Genomic DNA, 15,028 nt, shown 5'->3' with positions numbered 1-15,028 from the left:
CGCAAATAAACATGCTTGACCCTGGAATTGTTGACTCCGGTCTTCCTTTCATACCCCACACCTCCATTCCCATTTCTTATTTAAAAGTAATTACACAGACACAAATTTATCTTTGGATAATTTTGGCCATAGCAGCCATTTTATTAACAAGAATACATAACCAATAAAATTTGCAATGTGGTAAGGTCCTTGAAGCTACCAAAACCCTGGTGATTCCCATAACCGAGCAATAAAAAACCTCAACTTGCTCCCAGCCGTTACCCACACTGACTCAGGAGCACCAAATGGTAAGGGTTAATCCTCCGTCAACCCCAACCACACCCCCAGGGGCCCCGACATACCCCGTCGGGGTTCCCCCCCAAAATCACTAGGGGACCATCAATTCTGCCAATGAGGGGATCCATACCCGGATGAATCCCCGAACCAATTTTAAACCAACTTCAAGGACCCACCAATAAACAACACCACAACGAAGGCACCTTGAAACCCTTCAAGTGCCTGAGACCCCCCGCAAGCAAAGGGCCCTCTCAAAACCTCCCTGCAAGCCAAGAGCCCATAAGTCAGTTCCCACCGCATTAAGGTGTACCCCGTCAGCCAACCAAAATTCCTCTTCCGTCCTTTCCAACTCAACATGCCGTATTGCTATACCCCCGTTCCGACTAACAAACTTCGAGATCGCCCTATTAACCTTCGCCCGCGCCTTGTTCAACCTGTCAACTGACCGCGCTTTCTGCCAACTCTTTCTCGCTACTATCTCCGACCAGACTATCGTTAGACCTGGAAACGACACCCATAACCGTAACAAATCATGTTTGATGTCCGTTATCAAGATTCGAAAAGGACGCCCACCCAAATCATTCCCCCCGGCATGCAACACTAAGATGTCAGGAGGTCTGTCCAACCGGGCGTATCTATGCACCTCCTGCAACACCCTGTTCCACCCTAACCCCCGAACACCGAGCCATCGCACGAGAGCCAGGTCCTTCTCAAAACCTAGCTGTCTCCCGTTCCATCTCGCGTCCGCTCGTCGGGCTCCCCAATACACATAAGAGTGGCCAAGGATCCAGACCAGGGAAGGAAGGGGGGGTGCTTCTGCAATACAAAATGTACAGACGACACCATTTTATTGACTCACCAAACCAAATTGACAAAAAACACACACTCTCACCCCCCCCATTGCTACCCTAATACCCCCCCCTTTTCCCCTCAATTGCCAACAACCACCTGGGGACGTACATACGACTTAAAGCGCTGCGACTTCCACCTACCAATCTGCTTAACTGTCTCCTCCGGTAGGCCGCATATAGAGGCCTCCTTCGCTGCCCCAATCCGAAAGACTTCGGATCTAACCCCAACGACTTCAAACATGCCCTAAAAACACTCACAAATTGGTATCTCGATAAAAAGGACCCATCCTCGTGACATAATAAGGGGCCATCCACCTTCGGACGGATCTGTTGAAAATTCCCGAGACACTTGAACGGGCACATATCAGATGCCACAACCATCCCCAAACGGACTAGTTTACCCACACCTCTCTGATCAGTTTTCGATTTCCTAATCCAAAATTCAACTCCGTTTTCCACTGACATAATGTCACCCCAATCCAAGCCCCCGGGGAACGCCTTACTGGGCGATACCAACTCCCCAACCCGCAGGGCTCCAAAAATCGCCAAAGAAAAGGCTAACTTAAACAAACTCACCTCAAACGGAGATAGACAAACCCCCCACAACGCCCTACCCAACCGGGTAGGGACCCAGCCCAGCCCAGCTGGGACCCAGTTTGAGCGAGGAACGGAACAAGTCCTTCCCACACCAAGGTTTGCAGGCCCTACCTCAGTCAGGGTTTCACCCACACTCTACAGCTCCGGAATGTCATGCTTTTCAGCCTCCTCTTCCTCCTGTGCATCCACATCCACTTTACCCTCCACACCAGTCCCAAGCTGGAAGCACTGCAGCACTGCCTCGGCGAAGCGGCAACAGGCTGTGCTGCAGCTAATCTGCATAGGTGACAAACCCCACAATGCAGAAGAGGTGTGGACAGCTCTAAAACAGCATGCAGATCACTGGCTCACACCTCTGAACCTAAAGCCAGGAAAGGTTGTGTGTGACAATGGCCGGAACCTGGTGGCGGCGCCAGCTGACACATGTTCCATGCATGGCCCATGTGCTCAACCTCGTGGTTCAGCGGTTTCTAAAGTCATACCCAGAGCTGTCTGATCTGCTGGTAAAAGTTCGCCGCCTGTTTGCACATTTTCGAAAGTCACCTACTGCTTCAGCCGGCCTTGCCGGCTTTCAGCGTCGTTTGCATCTTCCGGCTCACAGACTGGTGTGTGATGTCCCCACGCGTTGGAATTCAACTCTGCACATGTTGATCAGGATATGTGAGCAGAAGAGGGCAGTTGTTGAGTACCTGCATCACCTAAGTCGTCGGGAAATGGGTCAAACTCCACACATAACACCTGAGGAGTGGAGATGGATGTCCGACCTATGTACCATCCTCCAAAACTTTGGGGACTCCACCAAGATGGTGAGCGGCGATGACGCCATTATTAGCGTCACCATACTAAAATGGTGTCGTCTGTACATTTTGTATTGCAGAAGCACCCCCCCTTCCTTCCCTGGTCTGGATCCTTGGCCACTCTTATGTGTATTGGGGAGCCCGGCGAGCGGACGCGAGATGGAACGGGAGACAGCTAGGTTTTGAGAAGGACCTGGCTCTTGTGCGATGGCTCGGTGTTCGGGGGTTAGGGTGGAACAGGGTGTTGCAGGAGGTGCATAGATACGCCCGGTTGGACAGACCTCCTGACATCTTAGTGTTGCATGCCGGGGGGAATGATTTAGGTGGGCGTCCTTTTCGAATCTTGATAAAGGACATCAAACATGATTTGTTACGGTTATGGGTGTCGTTTCCAGGTCTAACGATAGTCTGGTCGGAGATAGTAGCGAGAAAGAGTTGGCAGAAAGCGCGGTCAGTTGACAGGTTGAACAAGGCGCGGGCGAAGGTTAATAGGGCGATCTCGAAGTTTGTTAGTCGGAACGGGGGTATAGCAATACGGCATGTTGAGTTGGAAAGGACGGAAGAGGAATTTGGTTGGCTGACGGGGTACACCTTAATGCGGTGGGAACTGACTTATGGGCTCTTGGCTTGCAGGGAGGTATGGAGAGGGCCCTTTGGTTGCGGGGGGTCTCAGGCACTTGAAGGGTTTCAAGGTGCCTTCGTTGTGGTGTTGTTTATTGGTGGGTCCTTGAAGTTGGTTTAAAATTGGTTCGGGGATTCATCCGGGTATGGATCCCCTCATTGGCAGAATTGATGGTCCCCTGGTGATTTTGGGGGGGAACCCCAACGGGGTATGTCGGGGCCTCTGGGGGTGTGGTTGTGGTTGACGGAGGATTAACCCTTACCATTTGGTGCTCCTGAGCCAGTGTGGGTAACGGCTGGGAGCAAGTTGAGGTTTTTTATTGCTCAGTTATGGGAATCACCAGGGTTTTGGTAGCTTCAAGGACCTTATTACATTGCAAATTTTATTGGTTATGTATTCTTGTTAATAAAATGGCTGCTATGGCCAAAATTATCCAAAGATAAATTTGTGTCTGTGTAATTACTTTTAAATAAGAAATGGGAATGGAGGTGTGGGGTATGAAAGGAAGACCGGAGTCAACAATTCCAGGGTCAAGCATGTTTATTTGCGTAAGCTTCGTTCCAGGGTAGAAAGGGTAAGAGTGCCTTTCAGAATTCGAAGTGGTCGGACTGTACGGACCACCAAGAACTGCAGGAGAGCTTGAACATCTTCCCATGGATTTGCGACATCCTCCCTCATCAGTTACGTAGGTAAGCAGGTTCTCAGCATTGCAGCCAATTTGTTGTCTTAAGTTAGTTAAGCGGGGTTAACTAACCTGTCAGTTCAGCCTCAGGTCTAAAGCAGAGGCCTGGACTCCACTCCTTACTCCTCACTCCACAACTCTCCTTAAAAACAACTGACTCCTTTTTCCTGCCCCGGGGTCTCCAGACCCCTAGGTGGGCGTTTCCTTCCGTCTGGTCCTGCCCACTGGTGTGCCTGTCTTTCCCTGGGGGAGGTGACTAGGGTTTTCTGGTTGGCTTTGAGAGACAAAGAGAGACAGGCAGAGAGAGACAGGGAAAGAGACAGACAGGGGAAGAGACAGACAGAGACAGACAAAGAAATACAGAGACAGACAGGGGAAGAGACAGACAGGGGAAGAGACAGACAGGGGAAGAGACAGACAGACAGGGAAAGAGACAGACCTGGAAAAGAGACAGACCTGGAAAAGAGACAGACCTGGAAAAGAGACAGACAGACATAGAAACAGACAGCCACAAAGAGAGAGAGACAGACAGACACAGAGAGACAGACAGAGATAGAGAGACAGACAGACATGGATAGAGATAGAGACACACAGAGACAGACAGATGACAGAGACTGGGAGAGAGACAGACAGAAGCATAAATCCCTAACTAAAACTTAACATTTAACGATAGTTTTAAAAAGTAAAAAAACACAAATCATGTAAATAAAATGACTCTCTTCTGTGCATAGAGTCAAAATTTTGTGTTTGTAAATATGACGGTGCGGATTCCTTTAGCAGACATACACACATACATATGTGACGCCCTGACACTGCAGGTAGTCACACATAGGCCCCCGCATAACAACTTCCCTCACCTAAGTCACACAAAGCCAGCCAGAAAACCCTAGTCACCTCCCCCAGGGAAAGACAAGCACACCAGTGGGCAGGAACAGACGGAAGGAAACGCCCACCTAGGTGTCTGGAGACCCCGGGGCAGGAAAAAGGAGTCAGTTGTTTTTAAGGAGAGTTGTGGAGTGAGGAGTAAGGAGTGGAGTCCAGGCCTCTGCTTTAGACCTGAGGCTGAACTGACAGGTTAGTTAACCCCGCTTAACTAACTTAAGACAACAAATGGGCTGCAATGCTGAGAACCTGCTTACCTACGTAACTGATGAGGGAGGATGTCGCAAATCCATTGGAAGATGTTCAAGCTCTCCTGCAGTTCTTGGTGGTCCGTACAGTCCGACTACTTCGAATTCTGAAAGGCACTCTTACCCTTTCTACCCTGGAACGAAGCTTACGCAAATAAACATGCTTGACCCTGGAATTGTTGACTCCGGTCTTCCTTTCATACCCCACACCTCCATTCCCATTTCTTATTTAAAAGTAATTACACAGACACAAATTTATCTTTGGATAATTTTGGCCATAGCAGCCATTTTATTAACAAGAATACATAACCAATAAAATTTGCAATGTGGTAAGGTCCTTGAAGCTACCAAAACCCTGGTGATTCCCATAACCGAGCAATAAAAAACCTCAACTTGCTCCCAGCCGTTACCCACACTGGCTCAGGAGCACCAAATGGTAAGGGTTAATCCTCCGTCAACCCCAACCACACCCCCAGGGGCCCCGACATACCCCGTCGGGGTTCCCCCCCAAAATCACCAGGGGACCATCAATTCTGCCAATGAGGGGATCCATACCCGGATGAATCCCCGAACCAATTTTAAACCAACTTCAAGGACCCACCAATAAACAACACCACAACGAAGGCACCTTGAAACCCTTCAAGTGCCTGAGACCCCCCGCAACCAAAGGGCCCTCTTAATACTTCCCTGCAAGCCAAGAGCCCATAAGTCAGTTCCCACCGCATTAAGGTGTACCCCGTTAGCCAACCAAAATTCCTCTTCCGTCCTTTCCAACTCAACATGCCGTATTGCTATACCCCCGTTCCGACTAACAAACTTCGAGATCGCCCTATTAACCTTCGCCCGCGCCTTGTTCAACCTGTCAACTGACCGCGCTTTCTGCTAACTCTTTCTCGCTACTATCTCCGACCAGACTATCGTTAGACCTGGAAACGACACCCATAACCGTAACAAATCATGTTTGATGTCCTTTATCAAGATTCGAAAAGGACGCCCACCCAAATCATTCCCCCCGGCATGCAACACTAAGATGTCAGGAGGTCTGTCCAACCGGGCGTATCTATGCACCTCCTGCAACACCCTGTTCCACCCTAACCCCCGAACACTGAGCCATCGCACGAGAGCCAGGTCCTTCTCAAAACCTAGCTGTCTCCCGTTCCATCTCACGTCCGCTCGTCGGGCTCCCCAATACACATAAGAGTGGCCAAGGATCCAGACCAGGGAAGGAAGGGGGGGTGCTTCTGCAATACAAAATGTACAGACGACACCATTTTATTGCCTCACCAAACCAAATTGACAAAAAACACACACTCTCACCCCCCCCCCCATTGCTACCCTAATACCCCCCCCCCTTTTCCCCTCAATTGCCAACAACCACCTGGGGACGTACATACGACTTAAAGCGCTGTGACTTCCACCTACCAATCTGCTTAACTGTCTCCTCCGGTAGGCCGCATATAGAGGCCTCCGTCGCTGCCCCAATCCGAAAGACTTCGGATCTAACCCCAACGACTTCAAACATGCCCTAAAAACACTCACAAATTGGTATCTCGATAAAAAGGACCCATCCTCGTGACATAATAAGGGGCCATACACCTTCGGACGGATCTGTTGAAAATTCCCGAGACACTTGAACGGGCACATATCAGATGCCACAACCATCCCCAAACGGACTAGTCTACCCACACCTCTCTGATCAGTTTTCGATTTCCTAATCCAAAATTCAACTCCGTTTTCCACTGACATAATGTCACCCCAATCCAAGCCCCCGGGGAATGCCTTACTGGGCGATACCAACTCCCCAACCCGCAGGGCTCCAAAAAACGCCAAAGAAAAGGCTAACTTAAACAAACTCACCTCAAACGGAGATAGACAAACCCCCCACAACGCCCTACCCAGCCGGGTAGGGACCCAGCCCAGCCCAGCGGGGACCCAGTTTGAGCGAGGATCGGAACAAGTCCTTCCCACACCAAGGTTTGCAGGCCCTACCTCAGTCAGGGTTTCACCCACACTCTACAGCTCCGGAATGTCATGCTCTTCAGCCTCCTCCTCCTCCTGCGCATCCTCATCCACTTTACCCTCCACACCAGTCCCAAGCTGGAAGCACTGCAGCACTGCCTTGGCGAAGCGGCAACAGGCTGTGCTGAAGCTAATCTGCATAGGTGACAAACCCCACAATGCAGAAGAGGTGTGGACAGCTCTAAAACAGCATGCAGATCACTGGCTCACACCTCTGAACCTAAAGCCAGGAAAGGTTGTGTGTGACAATGGCCGGAACCTGGTGGCGGCTTTGAGGCGAGGCCAGCTGACACATGTTCCATGCTTGGCCCATGTGCTCAACCTCGTGGTTCAGCGGTTTCTAAAGTCATACCCAGAGCTGTCTGATCTGCTGGTAAAAGTTCGCCGCCTTTCTGCACATTTTCGAAAGTCACCTACTGCTTCAGCCGGCCTTGCCGGCTTTCAGCGTCGTTTGCATCTTCCGGCTCACAGACTGGTGTGTGATGTCCCAACGAGTTGGAATTCAACTCTGCACATGTTGATCAGGATATGTGAGCAGAAGAGGGCAGTTGTTGAGTACCTGCATCACCTAAGCCGTCGGGAAATGGGTCAAACTCCACACATAACACCTGAGGAGTGGAGATGGATGTCCGACCTATGTACCATCCTCCAAAACTTTGAGGACTCCACCAAGATGGTGAGCGGCGATGACGCCATTATTAGCGTCACCATACCGCTTCTCTGCCTTCTAAAACGGTCTCTGCTCAAAACCAAACATGATGCATTGCAGGCGGAACACGATGAGTTGGAGCAAGAAACAGTAGTGGGTGTGGGTGATAACACACAGCCCAGCCTCGTCTCATCACAACGTGCAGTGGAGGACTATGACGAGGAGGAGGATGAAGACATGGAGCAACTCTCCGGCCAAATTGAGGATATGACATGCATACCAGTCATATGCTCAGTTCAGCGTGGCTGGCCAGAGGACAGGGTAGATGAGGAGGAGGAGGAGGAGGAGAAGGAGGAGGACAGCATGTTCAGTCATCGTGTTGGTCTGGATACTGAAGTGATGGCTGTTAAGAGTCTGGCACACATGGATGACTTTATGGTAAGCTGCCTGTCTCGTGACCCTCGCGTTAAGAACATCTTGGCCGACAATCATTACTGGTTGGTAACACTGTTAGACCCACGCTACAAGGAGAACTTTATGTCTCTTATTCCCGAGGCGGAGAGGTCAGCCAAAATGCAGCAGTTCCGGAAGGCCATAGTCACGGAAGTAGGCAAAGCATTCCCTTCACAAAACGCTAGCGTCATAATTGTAACACTATTAGTTAAAAGAAAGGGATAAAATGTAAAAAAAAAACAAAATAAGGCATGACTTTTTTTTAACATCAAATTTTTTTTTTTTAGATTTAACCAAAGAATGTGCACATTTGAAAAATGTTGAAAATCAGTCATCCAAAGGTGTGTGAAAAAAATATATATATATGGTACCAATAAAAATGTCACTTTGTCCTGCAAAGAATGCAGCCCCCCAAATTATTTTTTTCCTCTGTGCGGCCCATACACCCAGCCGAGTTTGAGACCCCCTGCCTTACACTATATAGATATCATGTTCATTCCCCATCTATCTTGCTCAGGAGAGCATCTCCCTCCCCCGGCACCAAGAGCAGCTCATACTGAATTGTTACATTGACTAGTAACACTGCACACAGAAATGCACCTTAATATTCCACTGTTAACCCTTTCCTCCCAGCAGTAACACACAACTCCTCACCTTGATATCATGGTGATTTATGGTCAGAATGACTTCAATGCGATCAGTGATTTCTATTCTAGCTCTGCTCACATAGATTTTATATCCACACTCAACTATAGGCCGTTCTTCATATTTTGGGGGCTTACAGCCAATAATCAACCGCTAGCCGCTGGAACTCGTTGCTCTAGATCATGTCAAACTCTCACCAAGCAGGAATAGATACATTAGCCCACCATCCCACCCAAAGAGCAACTTCTGCTGCGCAGCTGGCTTTCTAGGCAGCAGCGCTATTGTGATGTCAGCGGGGGACATTGTGACAAGCCAGTGTTCCGTCACTTCATGTTGTGCACTGTTCAAACGGAAAATACATCAACAGGCAGACTACAGAAAAGCTTACTGACAAAGGATAGAGAGGGGCTTTCTCAGAGGGCTTTTTACAGTTTGTCTATTCCCAATTAGCCGTTTAAGTATGCTTAATGAAAGTACTAATTCTTTCATAGGCCGCCCATTCTTAGTATTTGACGTTCCTTATATTGCGGTATCAGGCTTCGCAGCAGGTTGCAAAACATTCATCACCCATGACTGTCCCCAATTGGGCTCAGAAGCTAAATGTCTATCATGACCTCTCTTTTTGAAAGTCCAAGAGCAAGCAAACTCTTCCTCCAGGAGAGGGAGCCAACAGATCACTAAAGACATCATCATTGCTCAAAGAAAACACCGAAAAACAATGGAAGCTTTAATTGGAGTGGAATCTGATAGCCAGCACCTGATGCCAAGTCTGCATCTTCTAACACCTGCAGTCACTGCAGCAGCTGAATCCAATGTGTCCAAAAGGGATCTATTCTATTCAATTGCAAATGATCTAGATAAGACTGAGAATAAGATACTGCACGGGACATAGCAGAGTTGGTCAAGTTGAGTGGAGATGAGTTTGCTATTTGGCACAGCTTTTGCATCAATAAAGCAAGTAAAAGGTGTGAAAGATAAAAAAAAAGGGTGAAAGTGTGAAAAGTGAATTGGCCAAATTGAGGTGCATATAAAGTTTTTGCTTTCTTTCAATTCACTAATGAGGCTCATTTGAATCAGGTGAATTGAGTTCTGCTTTTGGAAACTCGGTTAAGAAGGGGTGCACCGGTCCTGGAGGTACTGCAATACCAGGTCAATGCGTGGAGTGGACAGAGCAAGATTTTTTCCATCTCCTTGTTCTAAAAATCCATTTAATATATGGTCCCTAGAGAGGGGACGTATCAGATATTAAACTGATAAGAACAGATTTAATTTTTTTTTTTTCTGTTTATCAGTAGGACTTCAAAATAACAAAGGTGATCGCCTCCCGTTGCCTGGGAACCGTCCAGGCACAAGAGGGCTATGTGTCACCAGAAGGCGCACACACTCCCTCAAGGCCGGCAGACGTGCAATCCCAGGCACCTTCCAGTACCGACCAAGGTAGCGTCCTCCGAAACTACACTTGATCTTAGCCAAAAGGCTGAGAAGCTATAACCCGAATTGGTTACGGCCTTGAGTGGCACCCTGGCCTATACCGGACACATCTTAGGGAGAGGGAGACAAACCCACGCCTACAGAAGACATTTTGTCACCCAAGCCAAACCCTTGAAAAGGCTGTTTTGCAGAGCAAAAACAAGGAGAATGGTACTTTTTGCAGCCGCCGCCCACTGCAATGAATCTGAATAACTCCTCCTTTTGGGCACAAGCACCTCCCCTCCCCCTTGCAGTCTTTCCAATTCATGATACAAAAAGACGGACGGACAGGACAGGACAGGACCATCTGCCTGACTTTCCGTCACTGCCACCCTTTGCCATCCTTGCCCGTAGAAAGCCCTTTCATCATCCCCAAACCCTAATCTTTTCCCTTCCCTTCCCAGCTGCGTCTCACTCCCTTTCATTAGGAAGTGAGCGCAGCCTTTTCTCCGTTCTGCACATGCGCGACGTTAAACACAAATGCGCAGGCGTGCGTTCCATTAGCCTCACTGCATTCCACTCCCATACAGGAAGTGGGCACAGCTATTACTACGGTCGCACATAAAAGAACCCACGGCCACCACTGCACATAGCTGACTCCACCACAGGACACCCACTTCTACACCAACGCAGGTAAGACAGGATCGGCACCTCTATGCTCCCGTTACAATCAGGCTCAGTCACCATGTGATAACGCTCTCAACTCTTTAGTTGCAGGCTCCCCTTGCTTCACCTCCACTGGCTGTGCTGCCATTTCCTCTCCCACCTGGAAGTTATACTTTATTCCACTATTTTCCTGTTTCTCTCTTCCCCCTTTTCCCATAACCTACTTTTATCTGCATTTGTGGGGTATCTATATGCTATTTACATCATAGTTTTATTCATTAATATGGAAGGGAAGAGTGCCCATGAGAGTGTTGAACTGCGGAGAGCAAAAGATTAAGCTGCTCCGATTTGCCACCATTGATAAGCTGTTCTCAGTAGATACACATGCTATCCAAACAGCAGCATCCACCATTGCTTCAGCCCACCCATTCAGTGACAGCTCACCAAGTCAGCCAGAGGAGTGGTGTAAGGAATTACACGTAGGCACTGACTCCACACCTTCACATCACAAGAAGGGGGTCTACAGGCTAGTGCAAGAATACGAGCAAGTCTTCAGCAAACATCCGCTAGACTTTTGAAAAATAAAAGGGGTCAAACACTACATCCCCACAAGTGCACACCCACCCATCAAAGAGAGATATAAGCCAAATCTACCTGCACATTACCAGTGTACCAAGGACATATTGAGCAACATGAAGGAGGCTGGGGTTATCCGTGACAGTTGTAGCCTCTGGGCAGCTCCGTTGGTCCTGTTAAAGAAGAAGGACAGCACCACTCCCCTGTATTGAGGAATAGCTAGCTGCATTGACAACTGCAAATTATTTTTCTACCCTTGATCTCACTAGTCACTATTGGCAAGTGTCCGTTGCTGAGGCAGACCGGAAGAAGACCGCCTTTGCCACCCCGATGGGTCTCTGCGAGTTCAAAAGCATGCCCTTCGAGCTGTGCAATTTGCCAGGAACCTTCCAGAGGCTGATGGAATGCTGCTTGGGACACCGAAACTTTGAAACGGTACTGCTATACCTTTATGATGTTATTGTTTATTCTAACGCAAACAAGATTTTAGGGTGTATAAAAAGGGAGATTAGATCCGATGATCCCAACGTATTGTTACCCCTCTATAAATCACTTGTAAGGCCACATCTGGAATATGGGGTAAAGTCCTGAGCAGGTTGATAACCATTGGTTTGAGCATGGTAGGGTGTAGTACGCATCTTCCTGCATCGGTAAAAGCTGCAGAAGTCCTTGAAGATTTCCGCTTCAAAGGCAGTGCCTTGATCTGTGAGGACTCTCTCTGAGTAGCCATGAGGTCTGCATAAGTGTGCTTGGAAGACCTTCGCTGCAGTATGGGCCATTAGATCTTTGACTTGTACCACAACCATAAATCTCGAGTAGTTGTCTACCATCGTAAGTGCATACGTGAGCTCACCTCGATATTCTGCAACAAAACTCCCTTTTTCGATTTCAGTTTCAGCAAACACTCCTCTTCCTGTAGAAAATATTTATCATTACCTAAGACAGTCATTCTAATGCATGACAATATTAAGGCAATTTAGTTAAAACTTGTTTTAACTCACCTTTAAGGGGATTGATGTATTTCATGGTCAATCCAGGTTTGTCAGTGATGGCACTGACATAATGTATGGCGTCTTTTTCGGGCGTTATCCTTTGCCTTTTCATTGTGAAAATCCAGTTGCCTATATCAAAGCAAATTCTACTACTTGTAAAGTATGCAGAAAATGAAATGTAGAACATATAACATCAACTGCTTAGGAACGCATCATAGGTTAGTACTTAAAAGGATATTGTCATGTTCTAGTCATAATGCAAGCTGGACATTTTTCATGTTACCCTGTAATCGCCGGCCTGTTCTAATGCTCACAAGCCAAGATATAGGCTCAGCTGCTAAGGCTTCCCTCTGCCTTCTGAATGAAAATTGAATATGTCTGGCTCACTGTGTATATAGCAGGTGCTCAGAAAAAATAAGAGTTAATTCAATAGAAATAGCTCTGGCACACTATAGTGATCAATAACGTAAGAAAAGAACTCTTAGAATGCTGAAAATTCTTTATTTGTGCAAAAGGATAATTCATCCAACGTTTCGAGCTTGTTTTTAGGTCTTTATCAAGGATAAAGTTATCTAAGATCATAAAGGGTTACAAAACCATATAAACACGTAATTAGTACATAGTACAACATAACAGTACAATATATTGCTACTTGAGAGTACAATGGGTCAAATGACCATGATGCACATACAAAAAAATTTTCCAAAGCCATAGTGAAAACATTTGTACTGAGGAAAGAAAATTTCCACATGACCTATCTGGAGAAACATTCTGGATCAAACAACCAAAAATAGTCAAGCAGGTAAATACACACCTATATGGATAACAGGATGATATGTGTTCAATTGTATAGCGTCATTGCCATTAAGGTACAAATGGAAAACTTGCAATCCTATATAGTGAAGGAAATGAACACATATCATATCAAAGAACACAGGAACATGGGTGTGAGAAAAACCTCAATGTTTATACTTTGTTCTTTATAATGGTGTGAACATGTATATGTCTCAGTACCTTATGAACTTGAGAATTCTAGTGAGTAGATGATGAAAGCCTATTCCAGAACTGGAATCGGTAAATAATTGTAGGTGGAATCTAAATGAAAAGATGGTACAAGTGTTATTATGACACGTGGGCTATAACACAATGGACCGTGTGACAAAGAAGAAAGGAGAGAAAGAAGAGGAAGAAAATGGAACTACCTGTAACATTACGTGATAGTCACTGGTAAGTATCACTTGACAATTCAGGTGAAAAAGGATTCCTTTATTAAAGGGTTCTCAGTCGCCTCAGGATCATGAAATACTAGGGTAAATGATATGAGAATGGGTAAGAAGCACCACTAAAGGAAATATGAGATGCAGGACATATATCTATAAACCCCTGAACTACATGATAGAAATAAAAAGAAGAAAAAAGAAAAAAAAGAAGAAAGAAGAAGAACACATAGAATGCGGAAAGAGAATGGGTACAACTACCTGAGTTACTGCAGGGAGGCCCCTGGTAGGTATTGTGAGGGTTAGTGGAATTCCTTCACTGAAGGGTTCTCAGTTGCCTCAGGTTCGTGAAAAATGCTATAGACAAATAATGCCCGGAGAAAAGGGGTTCATATACAGCGAATAATGGTAATACAAGGTACATGTGTCCCATGTAATAGTATAAATATATATATATTGTACTAAGCTCTACACCAGAAATAGAAAGTAGTCCCTCTGCCTTCTGTCTAGGTGCCCTGAGTTATGTCCTGTAAACTGTCACAGTGACCTAGACACACATGTGTAGTAGGGGAATATCCCTGCTGAGATGCCAGTGCTAGAGCACTCGTTTGCTGTGGAGTTGAACGCTATGTGAGCAGTTCTTACCTTCAATGAGCAGAAGTCTCTTTTTTCAGATTTCAATATCTCTGTGGGTATCTGGCAGAAATATGGAATACTCTTTACTGCTAAGACCCTGTACACCACTCCCACTAAAGGGGGCTTTACACGCTGCGACATCGCTAATGCGGAGTCGTTGGGGTCACGGAATTTGTGACGCACATCCGGCCGCATTAGCGATGTTGCTGCGTGTGATACCGATGAGCGATTTTGCATCGTTGCAAAAACGTGCAAAATCGCTCATCGGTGACATGGGTCTCCATTCTCGATTATCGTTACTGCAGCAGTAACGATGTAGTTCGTCGCTCCTGCGGTAGCACACATCGCTCCGTGTGACACCGCAGAAACGAGGAACCTCTCCTTACCTGCCTCCCAGCCGCTATGAGGAAGGAAGGAGGTGGGCGGGATGTTCCGGCCACTCATCTCCGCCCCTCCGCTGCTATTGGGCGGTCGCTCAGTGACGTCGCTGTGACGCCGCACGGACCGCCCCCTTAGAAAGGAGGCGGTTCGCCGGACACAGCGACGTCGCCGGGCAGGTAAGTATGTGTGACGGGTCTGGTCGGTGTTGTGCGGCATGGGCAGCGATTTGCCCGTGTCGCGCAACAGATGGGGGCGGGTACCCACACTAGCGATATCGGGACCGATGTCGCAGTGTGTAAAGTAGCCTTTAGTCACATGACCAAGACTGTATCTGTGTCCCTACAACACACTTGAGACAAATGTGTGTGTGAGCCTGCATTGTGGGGTATATATAATATATTATAGAGCTGGGAAGGATCATTCTAAGCA

The 15,028-nt window shown here is 47.4% G+C and overlaps 1 pseudogene; it reads right to left on the bottom strand.

The window, feature by feature from the left end:
- Positions 1-9,833: 9,833 nt before the first annotated feature.
- On the bottom strand, positions 9,834-10,039 carry LOC142285773 (U2 spliceosomal RNA; annotated as a pseudogene).
- Between the last annotated feature and the right edge of the window lie 4,989 nt (positions 10,040-15,028).

The sequence above is a fragment of the Anomaloglossus baeobatrachus genome, unplaced genomic scaffold (assembly GCF_048569485.1).
Source record: "Anomaloglossus baeobatrachus isolate aAnoBae1 unplaced genomic scaffold, aAnoBae1.hap1 Scaffold_617, whole genome shotgun sequence".
Taxonomy (NCBI): domain Eukaryota; kingdom Metazoa; phylum Chordata; class Amphibia; order Anura; family Aromobatidae; genus Anomaloglossus; species Anomaloglossus baeobatrachus.
The sequence above is the reverse complement of the archived record's forward strand: the minus strand, read 5'-3'. Positions and strand labels throughout refer to the sequence as shown.